The sequence below is a fragment of the Anoplolepis gracilipes genome, chromosome 17 (genome assembly GCF_047496725.1).
Source record: "Anoplolepis gracilipes chromosome 17, ASM4749672v1, whole genome shotgun sequence".
Classification (NCBI taxonomy): Eukaryota; Metazoa; Arthropoda; class Insecta; order Hymenoptera; family Formicidae; genus Anoplolepis; species Anoplolepis gracilipes.
Window position 1 is genome coordinate 4,505,559 of NC_132986.1, and position 27,734 is coordinate 4,533,292.

The 27,734-nt window shown below is 37.3% G+C and overlaps 1 pseudogene; it reads left to right on the forward strand.

Annotated features, from left to right (window-relative positions):
• LOC140675347 (uncharacterized) lies at positions 1-27,457 on the forward strand (annotated as a pseudogene).
• The last annotated feature ends 277 nt before the right edge of the window (positions 27,458-27,734 follow it).

Sequence of the window (27,734 nt, forward strand, 5' to 3'; positions counted from 1 at the left end):
ATGTCCCAGGAATGCAGCAAACTTCTCGGCGGCCGCGTCCGTCTTAGAGGTGGCAGATCTATCGGCGTTAGTTTCCAAGGGACGAGGGCGAAGCTGACCCTCCTTGGTGGCGAGGCTGGCGAATCCTGGGATGCCCGGAGTTCTCGTATAAGCCCTGGTGAACGGGGCGTGAGAAGCGGCCTCGGGATTCGACTCTTTTGTGCTGATATGTCTGCTCAAAATTGCGCGCTTTCTGCGTAGTGTATAGCTTCGCAGAGCGAGACGTGCTGTCGAACGCGTGGGTGTCGGCTCTTATATGCCGCGCGCTGGATTCTGCTTGCGGTTTGCCTCCCGGGTGCTTGCGCCACGTAGTGGCGTTCCGTGTAATGAGTCTTGTGCGCGGGCGTTCGCGCGGGTTTGATTCTCGAGTGCTTGCGTCACGTAGCGGCGCTCCACGCAACGAGTTTTGTGCGCGGGCGTTCGTGCGTAGTGCGGGGAGCGCTTTTGCAGGCGCTTGTGGTGGCCTGTGGCCGCCACAATATATATATATATTATAGTAGTTAGTGCCAGAGGCGATCTATTCATGTGCTGGTTGAAAAATCTTGTATATCAAATGCAGTTTGCATGAGGATTACAGTTTTTTCAAAATGTTGAAAACGCATTTGTTATCAAAATATATAATTATTAATTTTTAATACCAATTAGATAAATATTTGTAAACAAAAGACTGTGCATTTATTTTTCTTAGAATAGTGATAAAATAAATCTTTTCGTATCAACTTTACATAATATTAATTTATTTTTTACAGGCGACAATTATTGAAGCTAATGAAGACCGAAGATGACTCCAAGAGCACTAACATTAGTACGTGTACTATCGACGGATCCATCGATTTTTGTAAATCGACAGAATCACTTCCTGATGTGACAGATTCGAGCGTTAGTACCCAGACAATACAGTGCCTGGAGTCAACCTCACATATAAGTATGTGTAATGAAAATGTCGATCATTGCGAAGATAACTATTTTGTTATCGATAATAGCCCTCTGGATATAAATCATATCCAGGAAAGCAAGCCTGAAGACCGTCGCATTGTCGATATTTCTTTCATGTGGAATGAAATCCACAGAATATTCAATAATCATGCGCGAGGTATAGAGTGCCAATTTAAAGATTGGAAACTCATAAATTCTCGTCGCATTGGGTTCATGACGCAATTGTTTTTCAAGTGCCAAATGTGCAATTATAAAGCCAACATTTGGTCAGAACCCAGAAAATCGGAAACATTGGACATTAATATAGCTGTTGTAGCAGGCACTGTTACAATGGGAATTGGTTATGCCCAGCTTGAAGAGCTGTGTGCAGCCATAAATGTTTCTTGCATGTCCGAAACAACTTACGTCAAATACAGAGAGAATGTGGTTAACGATTTTCAAAAGACAGCCATTGAAAATATCAAAATGGCTGCCGAAATTGAAAAGCAGCTCACTCTGGAAAAAACGAAGTTATAAACGGTATTCCGTATATAACAGTCGTGACGGATGGTAGTTGGATGAAGAGATCGTGAAGGCACCGCCTACGACTCTCTTTCCGGTATTGGAGCCATAATTGGTTACCGCACGGGAAAGATTCTCTTCGTCGTTATCCGCAATAAGTACTGCACATTATGTGATGTAGCACAACGTAAAGGTATTGAGCCAAGAGCTCACAAATGCTACAAAAACTTTGATCGCAACGCAAGCTCCACAAGTATGGAAAACGATGCGATCGTGGAAGGTTCAAATGTAGCTTCGAAATGCATGGACTGATTTACAAAACTGTTGTTGCTGATGGTGACAGTAGTGTATATCAGACATTATTGATAACAGACCATATAGTGAACAATGTGATAGTAAAAAAAATAAAATGTACTAATTACTTGCTTCGCAATTTATGTAAAAAGCTGAAAGCTGTGGCAGAGACAACTCAGCCAAAAAATGAAGAGACGGCATGGTTTTGTAAAATTGCGAAATGTTGTAAAGCACAATATTTTAAATATGCGTAAAGAAATAGAAAAGGCCGCCGAGCTACGGAGAAAAGAGGAACAAACACCTCAACATCATAAGGCTATAGAATTACAAAAAGATATATTAAACATTCCTAGCCATGTTTTTGGTGAACATAAGCGATGCGAAGCACGCGGTCATATATGCAAAGAGAATGGTAATAAAACAATAAATTATGTACCATTTCTAGAAAAATACGGTCTGCATCAAAAAATAGAAGGTGCCATCAAATATCTCAGTGATTATTCCGACAACTTGTTGCTAAATTTAACCAATAATCTTGCAGAATCGTTCAATTTGATAATCTGCAAAGAAATAGGTGGAAAGCGTATTATGTTTGGTAAACGAGGCTCTTACAATGCAAGAGTTGCGAGAGCAGTAGTTCAATACAATACGCAACAAGTCCTTACACAATTGCATCAAAGCATGTGTAAAATTGTTCCGCCTATTATCGAGAATCTGGAAAAACGACGACAAATAAAAGTTGCAAAAACCAGAGAATCTTGACAAACACAAGGAAGGCAGACAAAATTAAAACAAGAGTCAGGAACAAATCGTTATTACGGTCCGCAATCGCAAAAACCGGATCTTCCATCCGATATGTTCGAACAACTTCGACAAAATAATTTAGAAAAGTTGCCCAAAAATGGAAAAAATTGGCAAAAAATTGAACTTGAAACCAGAGACCAAAATAAGTCCGAATTATGGTTGTCATTAAGACGTGAAATGTTAACGGCATCTAATTTTGGAACCGTATGTCGCATGAGACCGACACGTCTTGTGCTGCGACTGTCAAAAATATTTTATATCCTCCATCTATTGATAATGTGGTTATGAAATATTGTCGCGATAAAGAGGAAATAGCAAGGAAAGAATTGGCGATGAAATTAAATAAAGAGATAAAACGTTGCAGATTATTTATCGATATTAATAATCCATTCTTGGGTGCGTCTCCTGACGGACTTATTGAAGAAAATGGTCTTGTGGAAATTAAATGTCCTTTGTCGGCTGAACATTTAACAGCAGAAAAAGCCATAGAGACATTGCTTTCTTTAAAAGCCATTTTTGATAAAAAAGATTCTAATAAAATGAATTGGAATCACCGATATTTTTATCAAGTTCAAGGTCAATTAAATATAACACAGTGAGAATATTGCATTTTTGCTGTTTGGACGCCGAAAAGTATTAAAATAGTGCAGATTAGTACAGACAATACGTTCTGGAAAAATCAAATGCTGCCTTTTTTAACACGCTTTTATCACGAATGTATGCTTCCAGAAATATTGGATAGTCGCCATAATAGGCATATGCCAATCAGAGATCCAAATTATATCACAGAAGCTAAAGTAGAAGCAGCTAAACAATTAATTAATCAAAAATCTGTTCGGCAAAATATTATAGAAAACGAAAATCTCCAAGAAAAAAAAAGATTTAAAACTAATATTTTGCCCACAGAAGCAGCAATTACTGCTACTACTACTGCTGCTGCTGCTGCTACTGGTGCTACTGCTTTGGATACAGATCAAGGTGATGATTGTATCATAGTTAATTATTCAAATCACAAACGTGATATAACTAAAGATGATTTAGCAAGACATGAAAAAATTTTAAATGCGATTGCTCCTCTCTTTGTTATAATGAATAATATCTTGCCTACAGGGATGAAATTAATTAATTACTTTCTCATTAATTACCATGATTAATTAGCAATTAATGTAAACAAATTTAATTAAAGCTTTTTGAATTGACGATTAATTTGAGAAAAATTAATTGTAAATCGTTCAATTGATGATTGATAAAAGCGAGATTAATCGATTAACGATTAATATTATTAGATTAAAGATTATTTGATTAACGATTAATATGAACGAAATTAATTTAAGGTCGCTCGATTGACAATTGAAATAAACAAAATTAATCGAAGGGTATTCGATTAACGATTAATATAAACGAGTTTAATTGAAAGTCTTTTAATTGACGATTTATATGAGCGAATTTAATTAAAAATTATTCCATGAACGATTGAACCAAACAAATTCAATCGAAGACTGTTCAATTAACAATTGATTTGAGCAAATTTAATCGAAAATTATTTGACTGACGATTGAATATAATAAATTTAATGCGAATATTTTCGATTGATAATTAAAATATTTCTAAAAGTATGAATAATAGCGATAAGAATAATACAATAGGACGCTTTTTTTTATTTACAATAATAAATAATTCACATTTTTTTCAAACTATATTTTTATTATATAAGAACGTTTTTAATATATACATTTATTTAAAACAAATATTATAATTTACAATAATAAATAATCTACATTTTTTAAACTATATCTTATTAAGAACATTTTTAATAAAAATATTTAAAACAAATATTAGAAATACATATAAAACAAATGTTAAAATGTGAAATGCTTATTGTACAAATTTATTTATAAATATTTTTTTTTCGCATTTGCAGCGGCAATTACTCTTTTTTCAAAATACTCGTCAGTTAGTCTATTGTATTTAGCGATATTCATCATTGTCGCGTATGAAAATAGTCTTTCAACTGGTGCTGATGAAGGTAAGCACATATTATATTTAATAAATAATTGTTTTATTTGCGGATATTGTTCTAATATATCTAAAGTATTAATTTTGCTATTTAGAAATCGTAAAATTTCTAACGCATTTTTTCCTTGATATGAAAAAATTTTCGATCTTCTATTAGATTGAGTAACACCTTCGCCAAAATCATAAAAATCATATAATTTTATATTAACTTCTGTAACTTCAAAATTTCATCTTCATTAAATGTCGCGATGATCAATTGCTGCAGTTTTTCTTTTTTGTCGTCACTCAAACAATCTAACCTAACCATCGATCTTTAAATTGTGGGTGTGTAATTGCAGCAAGAGCAGCAGCTTCTCCTTGACCATGAATTTCAAAAAAGTCATTAAACCTGTCTAACAAACGTATTTGCATGCCTTCCACTAACTTCTTACAATATATAAGTTGATTGCCTTTAAGCATTGCTGTCCACTTGTTATTTATACTTAATAAAAGTGGCACTAAACAACCATAATAACAGGATGTCTCACTTTGAATTTTGTGAATACCTATAGCCAAAGGTTTCATACATGTTAAATAATCTCTTATATATCGAAAATGACGTTCCCTGATATTAATTTCAAAATTGACACATTGCTGCACATTAATTTCATTTAATTTGTCCTGTAATGAAATTATTTGCTTAAGACAATCGTATAAAGAATTCCACCTTGTTACAACAGGGCGTTTCAAAGCACATTTCAAATATTTTTTCAAAGCTTCACGCTTTTTAGGCGATCTCATTTTCTTCCAGAGCTTTTCACATTCTCCGATCGCCTCTTCGTGCAAGCGCTTCAATCTCCTATCCTCTTTTATTATTTTTATTGCATCACTAGATGCTATGAGATGTAACGTGTGACTTGCACATCTCAGATGTTGAAGGTAAAATTATATTAATTTCATCGAGCATACTTATTTCTTCACCTTCACTACCTACAGAATCAGCATTATCAGTTAAAAGACTATTTTCATTATTATCATCATCATTATCATTATAATCATTAATACTATTATTACTATCAGCATCATCCTCATCCGTTTCATTAATATTTTCGTCGTCACTCGTTTCATATGAGTCATCCATTTGTTTTTCTTCCAATTTTTCTGTATTTGATTGATCAACTTTTAAAATAGTGCTACTACTTAGGCCAAATATTTTGAAAGCCTTGACAAAATTGAATCCATTGTCAGTAACTGTTGCTATTATTTTTTCATTACTCAATCCAAACAATTCATGTATCCTAGCTAGTTCAGTAGCAATGATTTCAGCTGAATAAGTACCTTGTATTCTTCTACAAGCTAGAGCAGCTGATTTCCTCTTCAATGTTTTTTCACAGAGCTGTAAAAATCGATAGCGTTATAAACATAATCTGAATAAACTTTAATTTTGATACAATTTAGAAATATTTATCCAGTGAGCTGTAACACCGAGTATTCTACGATCAGGTGCAGTCCACACATCCGCTGTAGTGCAAACATATTTGACATTTCTCAGGTGATTCTTGATTACTTCTATATACTCGTTGTGAATAACAACGATTTTCTTTTTCACGATATTGCGAGTCATATGTCGTAAAGGTTTTTTTCCATGTTTTATTTTGAAGCCTATAATATAAATGTATTTTTTAAAACTTTCAAATACATTAATCATAAAAAGTATTTATGTAAGTAAGTAAGAAATTACTGTCAAACATTTGTCGAAACGCTGGAAGTTCAACGATGCTAAATGGGAACATACTGTCTAGTATAAAATGAACAATATTCTTTTCGAATAGTTCCTGCGAGAAAGCGCAAGTTGTTCTGCGAATAGCATTACATTTTTCCATGTTTTGCCGCTTAGCATTTTTGTAAGCTTGATACTCGGAAAATAAATCAGGATGTTTTCTCTATAAGAATAAAAATAACAATAAAACTATATAATTCTCTCCCTTACTCTCTCTCTCTCTCTGTCTCTCTCTCTCCCCTTTCCCTCCTCTTTCTCTTTCTCTTTCTCTTAACTCTGTATATTTGTTTAAAAAAAAATTTATTTAAAAATTTGTTTAAAGAAAGTTAAGGAAATAGAAAACTCACTTTCAGATGTGAAATGTAATTTAAAGATATCTTTAAAGTAGTGTTATAGTGGGGATTCTAAGCCATGGGGCGCCGAGGGGTGTGCGGGGGCGGGGGTATCTGGGAGGCGCGAGAGGTCTGGTGTTACAGAAAAGGGGGGGGTGGGGAGGTGAAGGGTCCTACATACGTTCGAAAGTAGATGTTATCTTTGCGGTTGATTTTATAGCCGGGGGCATTTTAGAAGTCATAAAACTGTTTTTTTCTAATTTTATGATCATTTTATGGTCATTATATCATTAGGATTTTAAGCGCCGACGTTCGGCAGTTTTGCACCCTCGCGGAAAATCTCCTATAAAACTGGAGCGAAACATCTTCCATAATTTTTAGGGAAAGAACTGCAACTGCAAGGTGTTTATCTTTGTGGTTGATTTATAGCCGGGAGCATTTTAGAAGCCACAAAACTGTTTTTTTTTCTAATTTTTATGATCATTTTATGACCATTAGAATATTATGGAAAAAGAGATTTTAAGCGCCGGCGTTCGGCAGCTTTGTACCCTCGCGGAAAATCTCCCATAAAACTGGAGCGAACCATCTTCCATAATTTTAAGGAAAGAATGCAACGCATCAGCGCCATTATGGAAAAAAAGATTTTAATCTCCGGCGTTCGGCAGCTTTGCACCCTCGCGGAAAATCTATAAAACTGGAGCGAAACATCTTCCATAATTTTTAAGGAAAGAATGCAACGCATCAGCGCCATTATGGAAAAAAAAGATTTTAATCGCCGGCGTTCGACAGCTTCGCACCCTCGCGGAAAATCTCTCATAAAACTGGAGCGAAACATCTTCCATAATTTTTAAGGAAAGAATGCAACGCATCAGCGCCAACATTCGGCTGCTCGAATTTGAGAATCTGTCTCTGCGTTAAAACGTATTCAACAGTCGTCGAGTGTCTTTCGATTTAATGCTAAAATGAATATAGAAGATGTGATTGTCATCGAAGACAATGAAGACAATGAAGATGTGGTTATCATCGACGACAGCGATGAAGAAGTGAAAATAGTGATTGACTCTGATTATGAGAGTGATCCGGAAAACTATTTAAATGAGCAAGTAGTGCCGTTAGTGCGTGAAGATTTACGAAATATAACCGAACAGTAGGAAATGTGTAATATCATATTTTATTATGAAGTGAAAAAGTACGACGAGGAAAATAGTGAAAAATTTTGTTCTGGGTGTTTCATTGAAGTTCAAGATTCATATACACAAGGTAAAATTGTGTATAAACATGAAACTGGACAATATATTTATTACGGTTGGAACTCATGCAATAACTGTGGACACTCACTGTGCCAAGTAATAGCATGTAGTGTGTGCCGTTTTTGTGCACAGCAATAAACTTTTGTAGACATTCGCTAGGACTAAGTGCTGTGAAAAATGGTGACCGAAAAACTATTGAATGCGGTGGTGGAGTTTCAACGAAATCGCGAACTTGGCATAAAAATTCCTCAACAGTGATCTTCAAACTACAAAGTTATATATAGACGAATGAAAACAACAGACTAAGGGGAAAGCCTTGCGAGAATTGCTGTTTACCAGGCGGAAATCGGCAAGCATGTCCTGAGCAGTTACAAGAAATCCATCGGAAAATCCGTCAACATATCGATAACATGTTATATCTACAACATGTCATCGACAATGATCCAGATTCTGATACTGATTCTGATCAGTAATTATAAGTAATTCTTGATGTGTAAGTATTTTTTTTCAAATTATGAAAATATTAATAAATTTTTTTTCTGTTATGCAGGAGCAGTCCTACCTGGACGCCACCACCACCGCCCGGTCATCCCCTCCAGCGCCTCGCAGCAGCAGTCGCCGTCGTGCCGTACCGCTCGACCATCGTCATGCAATCTTTTATATATTTTTTTATATCTTTTTTTTTTATTTTTAAATTCACACACACACACACACAGATTTTTATAAATAAACACACACACACACACTTTTTAAATAAAAAAATTATGTTAAACACGTATAATTGCTTGCTTGCGCTTCCTTCATCTATCCCATCCTTCTTCCTTCATATACTAGATATAATTAGATATAATAACTTAATATTTAATATAAAAAAATATAAAAAGAAAAAAAAAGAAAAAAATTATAAAAAGAAAAAAATAATAAAAAGAAAAAAAATTATAAAAAGAAAAAAAAAAATTATAAAAAGAAAAAAAAAGAAAAAAAATTTCTGTTTGCATTCTCGCTCTCCTTTGCCTCGCGCTATCTCTTTCTTTCCTAGCACTTACTCTCTCGCTCTCCTTCGCCTCGCGCTATCTCTTTCTTTCCTAGCACTTACTCTCTCGCTCTCCTTCGCCTCGCACTATCTCTTTCTTTCCTAGCACTTACTCTCTCGCTCTCCTTCGCCTCGTGCTATCTCTTTCTTTTCTAGCACTTACTCTCTCGCTCTCCTTCGCCTCGCACTATCTAACTTTTAGATGTTGGCTCTCTCGCTCTCCTTCGCCTCGCGCTATCTCTTTCTTTCTAGCGCTTACTCTCTCGCGGTCCTTAGCTTCGCATTCTCCCTTCCCAGTATGACGTCATTCCCCGCAACGAGCTACGTATGAGAACTGGGACTGTTTACGTGTGGGAGGAAGCACGGATGGGAAATGCGTGCAAATAAATTATATCATGATTTAAATTTAAAAAAACTTTATTCTTCTCTTTTATATTTTTTTTTATTATTACATATGTGACTAAAAACTAAAACTACCAGTTCGCAATCGACGAATTGATGTTTATTGAAGGCGTCGTTGGCGCGTATTACATTTGATACTTCTTTATTATCCGTTATAGTGGACGCGTAATTGGAGAATTGTATAAACTTAGTATCGACTCTCGGTGATTCTAACCAATCAATCAAAGGTTACATCGATGCATTGATCGAGATCAAACATACGGTGTAACGTCGGTTCAATCATCATCATGCATACGTTTAAAGATTCGAGACTTATAAGTTTAGTATCGTTAATCGTATGAACTCGTACTGTTAGTGATCCAACGCTTATAAAATTATAGGTATCTTTAGAGTCCTTTCGCAGTAAATCGTGAATATTGCGACGTTGCTCGTAGAGTCCCTTCCACGTTTCGAGAGATAATATCAGTTCCTTTCCTTGATGATCTCTTGTGACAATTTTCACGTAACTCGGTGTACCCACGTTGATACCAATTTCAAGGAATTTGAATTCCATGGTTGTCAATGCGTATCGTCTACTTAGTATACGAATCGCACGACGCTTCAACAAAATGCTGTAGAAAAATAAAATAAAAAAAAATTAGTTTAAAAACAATTTGTGAAAAAATAGAAAGAAGTTAAACAAAAACTTACTTGTCACATTTGTTCTCAAACGATAGAGTTTCATAACGACTCGGTACGTAATTATTCACGCTTCTGCTAGGGCCGCCACTGCTTCTTTCGACGTAGTACATATTTCCAGATTTCAAAAGTGGACCACTTTCACGAACGGTTAACGCAACACTGACCGTATGAAGACTCGAATATGAAGAATCAAATATACGTGACACCCCGTTTTTTCAAAGTAGTGGGGGGAGATTAGTGATAAATGTGGTGGGAGATTCTAGAATACTTTAGTGCTCTGAAATTTTTAGGAGAAGGGAGAGACAATACTCGGATAAAAATAATTCTTAAATGACTCGTGAGGGAGGGAGGGAATAAGAAATAAAACATATTAGTGTTTAAATATTTTATTTTTCCAAATCTTGCAATTCTTTCTGGCGTTGCGACCACCAGTTAAATATTTTTAATACATTTTGTAATGCGCAATTCTTAACATGTTTTCCACATCGTATAGTATTTTTAACATCTAGATTATTTAGAGATTCGATATCGTCGTAATCAGCATCCAAGATCTCAATGATTAAATTTTCTCTCGCATCGTCGCTGAGCATATTAGCAAGCCATTCTCGTTTTTGGCATCCTTTAACGTATACGATACACTGCATTTTATCATCATCTTCTTCAACTACAGCTGTTGTAATCAATCGTTTCGCCATGCTGTACGCAACGAAATTCCATCTTCCCATTGTAGTCCATGATGATTTGCCATCAACCATGAAGCTTGACACTTTTTGGATTTTATAAGGAGATGCCATGGTATAGGACTCCGAAAAATGTAGTGTGCGAGAACAGTTTCTCTTCTCAGTACCGCCACCTCCTTTGCGATGAATTTATTCGAAACGACAAATCCTTGCAGATCGACAAACGTTGGTACAGACATGATGAGATTCCTTTTCGTCAGTTAAGAAGCATGACAACCATCTCGTAACACTCGGATTTATATCCTGCTTCCCCTCTCTCTAAATTATTGTCGCAAACACTTAGGTAATTTTGCGCACAATGTTGGTCAACGGATTGTACTGGATCACGCGATCGTGTATAATGAGACAGTACGCAGTCGTATTATTAGACACATTCTCCTTAGATTCAAATTCCAATCGCACATCCACGGTTGCACTCTTGACCAATTCGTTTTGTCAAGAACAATCGATAATCACAAACGGACCGTAGAAACAGTGAGACGGTGAGACTCGGTTCGAGGCACTCGTATCTGTAATAGTTTTTGCAGAAACGCGCGTACGTGTCGTACAGAATCGACCATTTGTTTTTATCGAAATCTAGATTCATGTCGTTGTACGGATAACATTCCGAGTTCAGATAGAGTTTCACGTTTGTTAATTTGCAGTCGTCGAATTTGCTCATATCCTCGGGCATAACATTCTTCCGGCCTGTCTGCAGAGCAAAGATAACATATCGTGGTTTCTCCAGCTGAGTCGCGGTCTTAATGGCCCACGAATGCTTGGGTGTACGCTGCAACAGCGGAAACTCGTACAGATCCCACGAGCGAAAACCCATGCTGAGGTAGCGTCCGCTTTCCAGAGCGCGCAGCATAGACAGCTTTTTAATTTCACTCAACAACACATGTGGCATTCGCCATTGTATCTTGAATATGTTGATCACAGGCTCCAGCGTCGAAGCTCCAAGCAGACAATTGTCATTGCGCGATCGTATTAAGATCAACTCGTGACGAGCGTTAATTACTATGCGTCTGTAATCCTCGTAAAATCCCAATAACATGTAGAGCAGTACGCAAAAATTAAAGTGTCCATCCACAATAGTTGGCTCACTCCAGCCAGCATTTCTCATAATCACGCTTCTATCGGATGATATTGTTACATAGTTTTTGAGCATACTTGTTATTCCCACGTTTCTATTCCGATCAATCTTTACACCATCGAGTTCGTATCGAATCTCGTCAAACATGAATGCAACGCAATTATTTTGCAGTACCATATTGGATCCGCCAACTGGCTTCTTTATCTTTAATTCTCCCTCGATGTATAAGAAACTCTCGTACGGTAATGTATACAGATCCTGTTGTTGTATGGGTATTCTTATCTCATCACTGTGTCCGAACGTTGTGTTGACGAATGGGTTATAGGAGTGAGTCTCAATCTTGACGATGCGATCGTCAAAGATTGGCTCGTCCGCGATGTTGAGAATGTCAGTCATCGTTCAAATATTTCGCACCACGAATCCCAAAGATTGTAAAAACGCAACGTTTGATGCGTTCAATTTCTTTTTTTTAGTGCCAGATGATTGGATATTAGCAAATGTCGATGTTGTTGTCGCTGGCGTCGTAAAGATTGTATTGTCTCTCACGTCTTTCGATCCGTTCAACACGAGCATCACACGCTAATTTTGTCGCCGCCGTACACACAATCTAATGGTGATCTCTTCTCCTCGAAAATCGAGTAATCGTCCTTCCTGGTCGACAACGCGTAACGTTAAATCCGTAATGCACCGCACGATGATCGGTAGGTAAATGATGTGCGCCGGTGTTACCGATATCTTATATCCTAGTGGTACCCTCGGTGAACATTCGTGTATCGTATGAACGAGTTTGCCGTTGTTATACGCACCCGCGGTCACATTACATTAGACGCGGATAATGTTCACGTTGGTAATGTTAATCGGCATGTCCGACTCGTACCATTTTCGCGGCTGCAGTATAGGGTTCGAGAATCCTAGCAGCGATCCAATATTGTTAGGCTTGCTAAAATTTAATCTGTAGGCGCATTTGATCTCGCTCCTCATCGTATTGTAATTAGCGCGGAGCACTATAGGCCATTCTCCAGCCTCAAAGTCATCGTCGTCGTCAGTGTGTTTTTTATCACCATCACGAACTGTGTGTTGCGAACGTTTTCGTGAAATTGTATGTTTCAAAGATTCATGTATCGCTTGCAGCTCGTACGATCCCTCGGGAATCGTAATTTCCGCATCGTCCTTGCCAAAGTAAAATTTATTATTCGAGGAATTCACGTTCGATATCGTGTGATAACTTTCAAAATCCGCTAGACCGAGCTCGTATTCACCGTCGCTTAAATCTATGTTGGGAAAGTAGTTTGCCGCAAGAACGTTGCTCTTTCCAGTCAGCGTGAATGTCATAGACATGTTGACCAAACTGTTTAACGAATACTAAGTTAAATAGCGCAATGTATGTCTTTAAATTCGCATGCATCGCCCGTTCGGAGAAACTGCAAACACAATTGTCCGCAGATGCTTTGATTATAAGTTTGATAGGATGTGTGATTATATTCTATTTTTGTCACATTTAAATATCGCACCAATTCATTCGACGGCCGAAGATTGCCAAAACTGTCAAAATATATAGCGCGATTCGCCCTCTTTGCATACGCTACCCAGTGAGTACCCGAGCCTTTAGCGTTATCCAAATTTATGATGCCGCTCTCGTTTCGATATATACCACGGATCGGTAATGAATCACGCATAAAAACACCTCTAAAATACGGAATGTGCATACGTTTTGCTAGTTGCAGCAATTGTATGTTGGTAGTTATGCCCTTTGGCATTTTTAGCGTCTTTTTGACGTTTTTTTTTCTTTCTCATTCAGACTCCTCGTCCGTATTTGTATGGCGCGAGATACAATCCGCGACCTTCTATGGCGCGATTGTGACGTAGCATCTCTTGAAACTGACGTTGTGTAGCTTTTCCATCGTTCACCATCTTTGCTACACCAGCCGCTCCACCAATCAGAGATCCGAGAGCGCCCAACACTGGTAGAATCGGTAATACACCCCCGCATTTCGCTATCGGAAGTATTTGTTTTTTCACCGTCTTTTTCTTCGTTTTTATCTTTAGACCTATACCGAACTTCGTTTTGGTTTTCATCGCTGTCCAGACAGCTGTGGTTGCGGCTCTCTCACCGAGAGACGAATCTTTCGCAGTGATGCGAGTTTGCGCCTTTTTGGCGAGTATCCTATCCGCCGCGTGTCTTTCGGCAAGATCGTTACTCCGAAAGTACGCTATATCGTGTTCACGACACGCTGCGTCCAATGGGTTGATACCTCGATCACCTCTAGTCAATCGTTTTTCTAGCCGCGTGCCCGCACCGCAAAACTGGTATTCAGGAATATGCAATTCGATAGGAAGCGCGTTTATCGCACGATTTAATAGACCTCTGCCTATTTGCGGTGACATTCACGACAAGTTTATCGCACGATTTAATAGACCTCTACTTATTTTCGTTGACATTCACGACAATCTTTTATCATTGGCGCTGGACCGTCAATGTGCGTTTGTTGCCACGGTCGATTGTAATGTTCGAAACAGCGACGATAGGTCTGAACCTCCGAATCCGCCTTTATGTATTCCGGAAGTTTGTCCCACACGTAGTGAACGTGATTGCCACACATTCGCAATAAAACTGCTTTAGATACAAACTGTAGCTGTTCGGCACTCAAATCGAAAATATCGTAAGGACTTGATATCAGGACAAACATTTTTTCGTTACTGAACACTTTGTAGTTCCGCGCAGCTATAAATAGACAGGCGTGCGATCCGAATCGGAAGTGGGAAAATGAAATTTGTGCGACAACCTTTCGCGATACGCGTGACAAATTACGACGCCAGATTACGCTCGATGGGTGACAACGCGGAGATGCGTAGACACGGTACGATGCTGCCGAATACTATCGCGCGGCCCTTCGAATTGCGGTAAAACTAACGTGCTGATTAGTTTGATAGAAAGCCCGCACGGCGTCCGCTTTGAAAATGTGTACGTGTATTCAAAGTCATTGCAACAGCCAAAATATCGATATCTGGAGAATTTGTTAACGTCGATCGATGAAATCGGCTATTTTATATTCTCCAATAACAGTGACATTATTCCACCGAGCGAAGCACGTCCAAACTCGATTTTCGTTTTCGGTGACGTGGCGTGCGACAAACAAAATACGATAAGAGAATATTTCTCAATGGGACGCCACTCGAACGTCGACTGCTTCTATCTCTGCCAGACATACGCGAGAATACCGAAACATCTTTTACGCGACAACGCGAACCTGCTAATCTTGTTTAAACAGGATGGCATCAACTTGAAACACGTGTACAACGATCACGTGAATACCGACATGTCATACGAGGATTTCAGTGAGTTATGTCGTACTTGTTGGCAGCAAAAGTATGGATTTTTCGTGATAGACAAGGATAGCTTGCTTACAAACGGGCGATACAGAAACGGATTTAACGTGTTTGCGATACCACAAAACGATTAATCGTTGCCTACATTCTGTCGTGAGAGGTGAAACGCGAGCGTTCAACACTCTCTATCGATATGGCTGGGAGCGATAATATTCGCGAGCGTGAAAAGATGGCGAAGGAGATTGCGAAAACGAGCGAATCGATCCGCAAGAAACATCGCGCTTTGAAGACCGGTAACATCGATGACGATATCGCGGTCAAGACCCATTTTAAACCTATTATCGAGCCGCTGCAAAAGATTGTCGACAACGCGATCGCGGTGAAAAATAAGTCGGAGAGTAGCGCAAAGATTAAAATCTTACCCATCAAGCGATACAAGGAAGATGAGAAAGAAGAGGATAAAGATGAGGAGGAAGAGGAAAAGGAAGATGCGACACCGAAAAAAAGGAAACGATCGGACGTTTTACTGTATGAACCGTCGATAGCCTCTACGCCATTAGTCGCACTAACAAGCGTAAACGAAGATGTTTTCGAAACCTCGGGTAACATGCTCGAATCATCGTATGTGCGAAACAAGTTACAAATACCGGAAGGTCAAGAAACGTTGCGGGAGTACTTTGGACCACTTGGGTACAAAAGTACATAGGTGCTTTGCTCAGTGGCGACAAAAATCACGAGATTGTATGGAGTTTATTTTGACAGAAAGAATGAAATGCGACTCGGCAATAAACGATTCAACATCAACAAAGATGACTCTATTGTCATAGACGACGTGCGGTACATTGGAACGCCAGGATTGTACGAGTTGATCTTCAAGAAAATTCCCGATGACGAACTTGACACGAGGGGGGACGATTTGGAAAAATACAAGAGCATAGTATTGGTGACGAACGCGTATAGACGCGATTATGATGCGCAGGGCCATTTGAAGGGTAATAGGGGATACAAGTACAAACATATAATTGCACCGTTGATGTCGCTCGAATCGAAAAATACAAAATCTGGAGGGGAGATATCTATGCCTCGCGCTATGACGCTAATCAACAATATGATTGATTACGTACACTGGGACGATCCCAACGAACTAGTAGATCGGCTACGATTGCTCAACGCTTCGCGCCAAGCTGGTCACGACAACGAGATCCAGTCGATCATCGAGGAGCTTCGCGAAGCAGGAATTATTATAAATTAAATGGTGTCTCGACAAAACTAATCAGTCGATCAGCGTCGCGTGACACTTTACGAAGCATCGGAAAAAAAATGCCTATCAACAAATTTGGATTATTTGATCCAAGAAATGATGCAACCGGCACAAACGGTTCTTGGGATAGATTGGTAAAAAGTTATGTGCACGAAAATGCTTTGTGTCGCGTCGTTACAGACTTCGATGCAAGGTCACGTAAGATTCGCCTTGTAGCGCAACCAGAGGCTGACACCGATGCCGTCAGCAAACTGTACGTTGAGTTCTGCGTTAAAAGATTAATGAATCGACAGAAAGAATCAGATGAGAAGCTGATTTCGCTTAAGAAGGACGTGTGAGCAATACAGATTGTGCTAAACGAACTTCAACGTCCGGCTAACGCTAACTCAGAAACAGCTATCAACCTAAATGAGCATCGGTGAACGGGTTAGGTTAGGTTAGGAGCGGCTATCAAACGGTTATCGAACAGCTACGGAGGATTATCGAACGGCTGCGAACAATTATCGAACAGCTACGAAGAATTATCGAACTACTATCTAACTACAATGAGTGGCAGTGGCAGTGAACGACCTAGCAGCAGCAGCTGCAACAGCTTCGAACGAGACTATCAGCATCTCAAGCAAGGCTGCGAACGAGGCTACGAAAACGTTCTTAACGGCTACACTCAAGGTTACAAACAATTCAAAAACACCTACGATCGGTCAAAAGACGTCTGTGAACGAGGCTACGAACGGATTAGAAACAGCTACGAACGAGTCAAAAACGACTGCGAAAAAGGCTGCGAACGGGTCAAGAACGATTTTCGAATGGGTAAAGGACGGTGGTGAACAACGCAAAAACAGGTCAAGAACGGCTACGAACAGGTCAAAAACAGGTCAGAACAGGTCAAGAACAGATCAAGAACGGATTAGAACAGATCAAGAACAGGTTAGAACAGATCAAGAACAGGTCAGAACAGGTCAAGAACGGCTACGAACAGGTCAAAAACGGCTACAAACAGGTCAAGAACAGGTCAGAACAGGTCAGAACAGGTCAAGAACAGATCAAGAACAGGTTAGAACAGGTCAAGAACAGGTTAAGAACAGGTTAGAACAGGTCAAGAACGGCTATTAAAGGCGATAAACGAAAATGAGTGAAAAAAAGCGAACAACAAACGGGCATCGAGAAAAACTGACAAAGCAAAGAATCAACATAGTTTGGAGAGACGATAGTTGGTGAACGAATTGCACGCGCCGGCGAGAAAAAATTTTCCTCGAAGACACATTATAGTGCGAGGATACGATGATCTATGGCAAGTCGACATCTTCGAAATGCGTCCGTATTCTCGTTTCAACAAAGGTTACCACTACATACTCACTGTCATCGATGTGTTGAGCAAGTATGCATGGGCTGTATCACTCAAGAGTAAAAGTGGAAGGGAGACGGCTGATGCAATCGCCAAAATAATTCGAGATAGCAAGAGATGTCCGAAAAACATACAAACTGATAACGGGAAGGAATTTTACAATACCGATGTGCAACGGCTTATACGGAAACATAACATTAATCACTATTCCACATATTCGGTATTGAAGGCGTCTGTCGTCGAGCGATTCAATCGCACGCTGAAGAACGACATGTAGAAGATGTTTACGCTGAACGGAATTTACAAGTGGATCGACGCGCTATCCCGTCTCGTTGCAGAATATAACGCGCGAAAACATCGCACTATCAATATGAGACCTATCGATGTTACTCCCACGATCGCTGATAGACTTTTAAATACGGTATACAACAGTAAAAAAATTGCTGCTACTGCAAAGTTTAAAGTAGGTGACCTGGTACGCGTTAGCAAATACAAGAAACTTTTCGAAAAGGGTTACACAAATTAGACAACCGAGGTGTTTAAGATTGTTGAAGTGCAACATACTAATCCCGTAACATATTTACTCGAGGATTATTGCAAAAAATCTATCGCTGGAGCGTTTTACGAGCACGAGTTGCATCGCGCGAATTATCCAGATGTGTATCTCGTGGAGAAAGTACTGCGCAGGAGGGGTGACGAGGTTTACGTGAAATGGTTGGGATTTGATAGTTCGCACAATTCTTGGGTACATAAGGATCATGTAATTTAATTTTATAAGAAATACAATGTATTCAATATAAAAATATATGAAATATTTGAAATATACAAAATCTTTATTAATACATCCTTTCCAATAGTCATTACAATATATAAAATATGAAATATACATTCAAGAAAAAAATCACACACACGTTATATTTTATAAAGATATCTTATAATGTCCCCACGGTAACGTATCAGTAGTTGTAGATATACGCTTGTCGTGGTACGGACTTAGAGCAATTTTTGTTTCGCGAATGGTGTACCTTGTGTAATTTTGATCTTATACACGATTGACTACGCGTCATTTCAATCTCTTCGTTCAAACACCGCGTGTAATCGTCAAACGTTATCGTTCTCGCGATAACGTTACTCTTGACGCCTTTTACCTTTTTCGTATCCTTCTTACCATCCACGCGCAACGCATACATTTTTGCTCTAAGCCCGACAAATTCGTTCATTATGGTACCGTTGTTTTCATCCTTCATTAGACCCGGTACCTTTTTATTCACGAGCGGTATATCATACGCATTGTCTATCGCATAGTCGCTCGTATCAAATCTGCTGATGTCGCATTTCATATTCTCGTACACATCGTCGCACTCAATGTGATATATAAGACTATCCGTATTAGTGTACATGACTTTGCATCTCTCCCGATACATTGGTACCATATAATCGTGGTGAAATTTGTACAAACATGTCTTGGATATATCGAGAATACACATACCCACATAAATTGGTTTGTAGAATTTCACCTCGAGTTTACGTAATTCTACAGCGATTAGATTTTCCGAAAAAATGCTTCTGCTATGAAAATTTGGTTTTGCAATCAATGTCTCTGCGCCGTACCTTCCGTCCCATTTTGTTAAAAGTTTAACATCTACGCGATTGCGCACATTTTCCATCGTTTTGCCAAACACTGCATTATTCATTAGTTTGTACAAATTTTTTTCAAAATCATTTTTTGCCAGTGTTCTAAATTTTGTGTTTAGTTCTATATAAGTACGGAGCCACGCAGATTGAGTGAATTGTAATATACGATGAATTTTTGTAACACGAAGACCGTGACGTGAACATTGCTGCAGGTTGCGGTAGTGTATCACGTAACGCTTTTTATCATATACGGTTGCGAGAAGCTTGCCCTCGCGCTTGCCAGGTGGTTTGTCGCGTGTCGGACAAAACGGTAGGTCAGTGTGCGAATCGTGAAGATGCTGCGGATACTCGAGATCGACTTCGAGGATGTAGCCTGTAGACGAATCGAGCGCGATCGATGATACATCAAAATTGGAAACATTATCGACCCACTGAAAATCGGCATAGGGCAATGGTTGACACATTGCCCATCCGTATAAATTATTAACATCGAAATACGTTGATGGTTTCGATGAGTCATACGATTGCATGTATTTGTTATTAGCACGCGCGTACCTGTTGGAACATTGACTCAGACCACCGCGTATACCTCGTTCGATAAACATAACCATGTCAATGTCTGTGAGTAATTCAAATATAATTTTCGTATACTTTAACATGGCGTCCCACGTGTAACTGGGAAGAGTATAGTAATACGCGGGGTCGAGCCCATAACTCTTGATACAACTCTCTCGGAAATTTTCAAAAATGTCTGCTAATAACATCGATTTTTAAATACAGATTGCTATATTCGCCTAGCGTTCGAATGGAGAATCGCTTCCACACAGTCTCAGCGTGCGCGTAATCGCTCTCAGATACTGTGTTACCTGTCAAGGAACTGTAAAATGATTCTCGTGATGGTAAACACACATCTTGCAATTTATCTACGCAGTCAATGTACTCGTACGGGAAGACACCTTTTCTTGTTAATAAATTGAAATCTTCGGCGGATAAATTTTTATATTCCGATTGTAAAATTTTGAGTTTATCCTTGCTCAGAAAAGACGCCAATTTGTCGAGACTTGTTGTGAGAAATTTATATGAATCTATGAAACGTAATTTAATGTGATTTCCCGGTTTGTCTTTCGTACCTTTAACATGTTTTGTAAATGAAATATATTTTTCTTTTGTTATCGGAAGTAAATCGATTCCCTCTTCGAACGCTGTGGCTTTTTTCTCGATTATAAAGTGAGAATCATAACCATATAAATTGTGAAATACTATTGGAATGCAAAAAGATTCTTTGTAATTTAGATTGCAATTTGAATGCGCGAGACCTCTGTACCGCCCGGTCAAATGACTGATCGCGTACGCGCGTATCATCTTCTACGAATGGTTTCTTACATATATGACACTGAGTCGCACTTCGAAATTCTTTCCATTCATTTTGCGTTAAATTTACCATGGGGACATTGATTGTTAAAATATTTTCTACACGTTGCGCCAAATTTTTAAGTTCATCGATGAACCATGCAACGCAATTGGCTTCGCGACGAGAATGATACGCGGATAACAAATTATCGTACGAGAAATGTACATAATAAGCCATACTAAATACTTGATGATGTTGATAAAAATTTTATTCTTCTTTTTTCACCAAAACGCACTCCAGGTCGACGTACACGACGAAAGGTAGTCGCTCCTTCCTGTTGTAGTTGGTGAATGCGAGCCACTTATCCTTATCGCTCGGTAACCGGATAGCGCAGTCGTTCATCTTTTCACAGTCTACTGCATGTGATTGCAATTTCTCGACCGAGTGAAAATAGTGCATGCATCTGTAAAGTAAAAGTTAAAATTTTTATATCCTTGTTTTAAATATTTTTAGATAGTTTTATTAAATATACAAACCGATCGCAGATATATTTTTTAGTCTTGTGTTTGCTGAATTGCATACTAACAAGTCTAGATAGATTCTTGATCCATGCAAAATGTCCGATATCTTGCGCATCTTGCACGTAGAGCAAGTTGACGTGCTTGTCTCTCTTTTGCTCCGTAAGGTGAATCGGGACAATGTTTTCATTTTCAAAACTGTACACGTTGATTGAAATGTCATTATAAATTTCAAATTTTTTAATTTGATTAAGAGTGACTGGAAACTCAATATCTTGGAGATTCAGTACTGTTGTATAATACGATGATTGTCGGTGTGCATCTTTCAGCTGGATACAGAGCAGCCACTACTGTCCACGCAAAACATGCATTGTCTTTAGATTGCACGTTAACCACTGCTCGTTTCATTATTATCTTTCGCGATAATTGCACGTAACATCCGGCGCGCATAGGATTATATTTATTTATATTTACAGTCAAATTTAGTATACGCGATAATGCCCATCCACTATCGCGTTCCTGAAATTCTTCGAGCGATGCAAGGATTGGCTCGACGACTCGCCGCTCATACCACTCGCGTAAATCGGATATATGTAAGAGTTCACAGTTTCTCGTATTGATTGATTTATTGGCATGCTTATCGCCCGCCACAAACTCTCCGTTAAACACTGTATTCACTTTCACACTGTTATGTTTTTGCATAACGTCTCGCACGTGCTTGAGCACAATGTCACTCGCATCTTCCAAATATTGACGAAGTTCGATGTGATTATAATTTATAACCGCACCAGTCAAGATGCGGCTCTCAAACGCCGTATCAATCTCTCGCCATATGAGTCTCTCCGCGTTATTTTCACTACTATAATTACCACCACTGGGTATAAACTGTCTCTGCAATTGAGTTTTTGCACCCTCGAGTCGCGCAATTCTTGTCACCAAAGATTGTCTTATCTTATCTCCGATTGAGAGTCGCGGACGCTTGACACGGCTGCGTTCTTCAAGCTCTTCGATAAACTCCTCGCAATGCTGTAGCCATCCAAAATATTCACCCAATGTGGTGACTTGGTGGGAACGCTCCAACAAGTCGTGTTCTTTCTGCTGCACGTTTTTCATTTTTTCTCTCTATTTTTGTGTGCAAACATAACACATATTACGCGACATTATTATATGTAATAAAATTTGACAGCTGCTGCACCATCGCATATCCACCTCATCGGGCGATGTAACTTTATGTCTCCGTATTTCGTATATTAATCCTGTCATCTCAAAAGGTGTCCATACACGAAGCACAGAGAGCTAGAGCACCACCCGTTGAATAATAAAAGTGTATGGCGCAAATCTTACGTTGATTTTGCGCACGGAGTTGTTCATTTTCTACTACGTCGTCAAAATCAGTATTACTGCAATCTATAATCACTAATATAATTACTATCGTCCGACAACGCATGCTCTTTGTCTGACGACTCGTCTATTATCGCTTCGAAATTAATATTTTCCACTTATTCACTATTGTGTCACTAACAATTCTAATACCTGACAGTAACCACTCAAATTTTTTTTTTCCACAGCTTCCTCTATGCCTTCTCAAATCGTACTATGGTTTGACGGGGTTCTCATTCTTCTTATATTTCGCCTAATGCCGTCTTAAAACATCCTACCGAACGTCAACGCTTTTGCATCTATAAAAACGTTCCGACATGTTCGTCGCAGCGTCGGCCAAAAATTTTTATTGTTTTCCTACGACTTTTATGGCTTCTAAAATGTCCCCCGGCTATAAATCAACCACAAAGATAAACACCTTGCAGTTGCAGTTCTTTCCCTAAAAATTATGGAAGATGTTTCGCTCCAGTTTTATGGGAGATTTTCCGCGAGGGTGCAAAGCTGTCGAACGGCGCTTAAAATCCTAATGATATAATGACCATAAAATGATCATAAAATTAGAAAAAAAACAGTTTTATGACTTCTAAAATACCCCCGGCTATAAAATCAACCGCAAAGATAAACATCTACTTTCGAACGTGTGTAGGACTCTTCACCCCCCCCCTTTCCGTAACATCAGACCCCTCGCGACTCCCAGATACCCCCGCCCCCGCACCCCTCTCGGCGCCCCATGGCTTAGAAACTCCACAATAACACTACTCTTTAAACTTCCTTTAATAATTTTAACGATTATTATAATAACATTTGGTAACTAAGGTAACGAGCGTAGGCATATTCATAGTGTGTAATACACTATGAATAAGAAACGTTACGCATAAGAAACTGTTCCAACAGAAGAAAAATGTCAACGCAAAACAATGCAGTAGAAAGGTAAATATTTTAATAAAATGTTTGTAACTTTGTTTTTAATTTTTAGATAATCTAAGAAAACTATGCTTGCAAAAATAACTTTGTAGAACCGCTTATTATTTAAATTCATAATAAAAGCACAAATGAAAATAATTAATCTATATTTTCATATTTAAAATCAGCAATGAACAGACTGATAATCTCGGAATAGCTGCAACAGATAGATTTACGAGCGAAGTGCAATAAAACTCCTTATTTAGATGGGACATTTTTTGAAGTAGATGTTTAAAAGTCATCTCAAAATGGATCCACAGTATATGCCGCATGCACTCATTGCATACCGAGACAAATTATTAAAGGAAGTTTAAAGATATCTTCAAATTACATTTCACATCTGAAAGTGAGTTTTTTATTTTCTTAACTTTCTTTAAACAAATTTTTAAATAAATTTTTTTTTAAACAAATATACAGAGTTAAGAGAAAGAGAAAGAGAAAGAGAAGGGAAAGGGGAGAGAGAGAGACAGAGAGAGAGAGAGTAAGGGAGAGAATTATATAGTTTTATTGTTATTTTTATTCTTATAGAGAAAACATCCTGATTTATTTTCCGAGTATCAAGCTTACAAAAATGCTAAGCGGCAAAACATGGAAAAATGTAATGCTATTCGCAGAACAACTTGCGCTTTCTCGCAGGAACTATTCGAAAAGAATATTGTTCATTTTATACTAGACAGTATGTTCTCATTTAGCATCGTTGAACTTCCAGCGTTTCGACAAATGTTTGACAGTAATTTCTTACTTACTTACATAAATACTTTTTATGATTAATGTATTTGAAAGTTTTAAAAAATACATTTATATTATAGGCTTCAAAATAAAACATGGAAAAAAACCTTTACGACATATGACTCGCAATATCGTGAAAAAGAAAATCGTTGTTATTCACAACGAGTATATAGAAGTAATCAAGAATCACCTGAGAAATGTCAAATATGTTTGCACTACAGGATGTGTGGACTGCACCTGATCGTAGAATACTCGGTGTTACAGCTCACTGGATAAATATTTCTAAATTGTATCAAAATTAAAGTTTATTCAGATTATGTTTATAACGCTATCGATTTTTACAGCTCTGTGAAAAAACATTGAAGAGGAAATCAGCTGCTCTAGCTTGTAGAAGAATACAAGGTACTTATTCAGCTGAAATCATTGCTACTGAACTAGCTAGGATACATGAATTGTTTGGATTGAGTAATGAAAAAATAATAGCAACAGTTACTGACAATGGATTCAATTTTGTCAAGGCTTTCAAAATATTTGGCCTAAGTAGTAGCACTATTTTAAAAGTTGATCAATCAAATACAGAAAAATTGGAAGAAAAACAAATGGATGACTCATATGAAACGAGTGACGACGAAAATATTAATGAAACGGATGAGGATGATGCTGATAGTAATAATAGTATTAATGATTATAATGATAATGATGATGATAATAATGAAAATAGTCTTTTAACTGATAATGCTGATTCTGTAGGTAGTGAAGGTGAAGAAATAAGTATGCTCGATGAAATTAATATAATTTTACCTTCAACATCTGAGATGTGCAAGTCACACGTTACATCTCATAGCATCTAGTGATGCAATAAAAATAATAAAAGAGGATAGGAGATTGAAGCGCTTGCACGAAGAGGCGATCGGAGAATGTGAAAAGCTCTGGAAGAAAATGAGATCGCCTAAAAAGCGTGAAGCTTTGAAAAAATATTTGAAATGTGCTTTGAAACGCCCTGTTGTAACAAGGTGGAATTCTTTATACGATTGTCTTAAGCAAATAATTTCATTACAGGACAAATTAAATGAAATTAATGTGCAGCAATGTGTCAATTTTGAAATTAATATCAGGGAACGTCATTTTCGATATATAAGAGATTATTTAACATGTATGAAACCTTTGGCTATAGGTATTCACAAAATTCAAAGTGAGACATCCTGTTATTATGGTTGTTTAGTGCCACTTTTATTAAGTATAAATAACAAGTGGACAGCAATGCTTAAAGGCAATCAACTTATATATTGTAAGAAGTTAGTGGAAGGCATGCAACTACGTTTGTTAGACAGGTTTAATGACTTTTTTGAAATTCATGGTCAAGGAGAAGCTGCTGCTCTTGCTGCATTTACACACCCACAATTTAAAGATCGATGGTTAGGTTAGATTGTTTGAGTGACGACAAAAAAGAAAAACTGCAGCAATTGATCATCGCGACATTTAATGAAGATGAAATTTTGAAGTTACAGAAGTTAATATGAAATTATATGATTTTTATGATTTTGGCGAAGGTGTTACTCAATCTAATAGAAGATCGAAAATTTTTTCATATCAAGGAAAAAATGCGTTAGAAATTTTACGATTTCTAAATAGCAAAATTAATACTTTAGATATATTAGAACAATATCCGCAAATAAAACAATTATTTATTAAATATAATATGTGCTTACCTTCATCAGCACCAGTTGAAAGACTATTTTCATACGCGACAATGATGAATATCGCTAAATACAATAGACTAACTGACGAGTATTTTGAAAAAAGAGTAATTGCCGCTGCAAATGCGAAAAAAAAATATTTATAAATAAATTTGTACAATAAGCATTTCACATTTTAACATTTGTTTTATATGTATTTCTAATATTTGTTTTAAATATTTTTATTAAAAATGTTCTTAATAAGATATAGTTTAAAAAATGTAGATTATTTATTATTGTAAATTATAATATTTGTTTTAAATAAATGTATATATTAAAAACGTTCTTATATAATAAAAATATAGTTTGAAAAAAATGTGAATTATTTATTATTGTAAATAAAAAAAAGCGTCCTATTGTATTATTCTTATCGCTATTATTCATACTTTTAGAAATATTTTAATTATCAATCGAAAATATTCGCATTAAATTTATTATATTCAATCGTCAGTCAAATAATTTTCGATTAAATTTGCTCAAATCAATTGTTAATTGAACAGTCTTCGATTGAATTTGTTTGGTTCAATCGTTCATGGAATAATTTTTAATTAAATTCGCTCATATAAATCATCAATTAAAAGACTTTCAATTAAACTCGTTTATATTAATCGTTAATCGAATACCCTTTGATTAATTTTGTTTATTTCAATTGTCAATCGAGCGACCTTAAATTAATTTCGTTCATATTAATCATTAATCAAATAATCTTCGATTAATCTCGCTTTTATCAATCGTCAATTGAACGATTTACAATTAATTTTTCTTAAATTAATCGTCAATTCAAAAAGCTTTAATTAAATTTGTTCACATTAATTGCTAATTTTGAAAAATTTAATTGATATTTTCCCAACTCTGCTTGCTTATCAATAGCAAAATAAACGATGAATCATTAGATCGTTTTTTGCATATCGTTAGAGAAACTTCAGATTATGAAACACAAAGTGTGCAATATCTGAAGTTCCCTCATATGATTGTAGCTAGTCAGAGTAAGAAAAGCTTACAAATCATTGGAGGCAATTGTAGTGATCACTGGAGATGTATTTTCTTTGATGGCATCAAACTTCACGTATATGACAGTCTACCTGGCTGTACATACGACAAGTTGGTAGCTAAAGAGAATAACTATATACATCTACGTTATTCTACAATAAATAAAAGTGATATTATTTTTGAAAAGTTAAAACACAACCTGATGGTATAAGTTGTGGAATTTATGCTGCAGCTTTCACCACAACTATAGCCTTAGGAGGCAATCCTTTTGAAGAATGTTACTCGAACAATGTTAAATGTATGAGAGAGCATTTTTTTTAAATTTTAGAAAGCAATAAACTGTTGCCTTTTCCTAAATAATTTATCATTATTTTGCAGAAACTCTGTAGAAAAAGATGCCTCAATCTTGTTCGTGAATTAAAATCGGAGAGACGTAAATATAAATAAAATATTTTGGTTGCGTTCTCACGGGAATGGGCGATGGAGGGGCCCATTCTATATTTTCAATATTCAAAACATTTCACATTTTTGCTGATTTATCGTCTTTTATACGTTTATCTAAATGTATCTAAACGTATACATAACAGTAAAATAGATGTATCTGCTTTATCCGCTTTTATATATTTGAACACAATAT